Consider the following 1,219-nt stretch of genomic DNA (forward strand, 5'->3'; position numbering starts at 1 on the left):
TGTGTGTGTGTGTGTGTGTGAGTGAGTGAGAGAGTGAGTGTGTGTCTCTGTGTATGTGTGAGTGTGTGTGACTGTGTGAGTGAGTGTGTGTGTGACTGTGTGTGTGTGTGTGAGTGCATGTGTTTTTGTGACATATGAGGACACAAATGTGTATAATGACATGGGTATGACAGGTATTACAAGGAGAAGGTGACTTATGAGGACATTACCCCATGTTCCCATATTTCAAAACGCTTATAAATCATACAGAGTGAATTTTTTTGAGAAAGTAAAAATGCAGAAAGTTTCCTGTAAGGTTTAGGTGTAGGGTATCGGATTTTGTTCAGCGTGAGTGAGACGCACCTCCACAGTCGATCATGTTGAGTTCATCAGGTTTGTCCAGATCATGCCCTCCAAACACACACACACACACACACCACAAAACACACCTGAAACAACAGCAACACACACAGATTACTCAGCAGCTCATCTGTCATCAACTTCTCTGCTTCTTCACATTGATGCAGCTTGTGTTCATGAGCTGTTACCATACAGATGCAGTGGGCTCTCATGTCGACAGGCTCGTGTGGATGCAGACGGATGCTGTGAGACTCTAATGAGATTCAGACTGAAGGATGAAGATGATGAAGGGTTTGCACATGCGTCCTTCACCTGGACACCAGCGCAGTTCTTATATATTATTCACATAGTTGTTTGAACCTTTACTGGTGTCAATAACATCATCATTTAAACATTTTAAGGTTGTTTTTCCCTATATTTTGTAGATAAGTCTTTTAAAAGGGACATGCAAATTAATTTGAGCTGACTGAACTTCTTTAATTTATAATTAATGATATGTTGTGATATATTACTCTTAAAAATAAAGGTGCTTCACGATGCCATAGAAGAACCTTTTTTGTCTAAATGGTTCCATAAAGAACCTTTAACATCTGAAGAACCTTTCTGTTTCACAAAAGCTTCTTTGTGGCGAAAGAAGGTTCTTCAGATTATAAAACGGTAAGAAAGAAGGGTTCTTTGACTGAATGGTTCTTCTGTGGCATCGCTGTGAAGAAGCTTTTAAGCACCTTTATTTTTAAGAGTGTAAATGTAATTTGTTGCCTTTTGAAAAAAAAATTTTCCCCAGGCATGCAAGTAATTTTTATTTTACTAAACAAAAATGTTTTGTTTACAATAATAACACTGCCACTAAGCCAACTGCAATAATAATAACAATAATATT

This window comes from Sinocyclocheilus rhinocerous, unplaced genomic scaffold (genome assembly GCF_001515625.1).
Source record: "Sinocyclocheilus rhinocerous isolate Xijiao unplaced genomic scaffold, SAMN03320098_v1.1 scaffold151, whole genome shotgun sequence".
NCBI lineage: Eukaryota > Metazoa > Chordata > Actinopteri > Cypriniformes > Cyprinidae > Sinocyclocheilus > Sinocyclocheilus rhinocerous.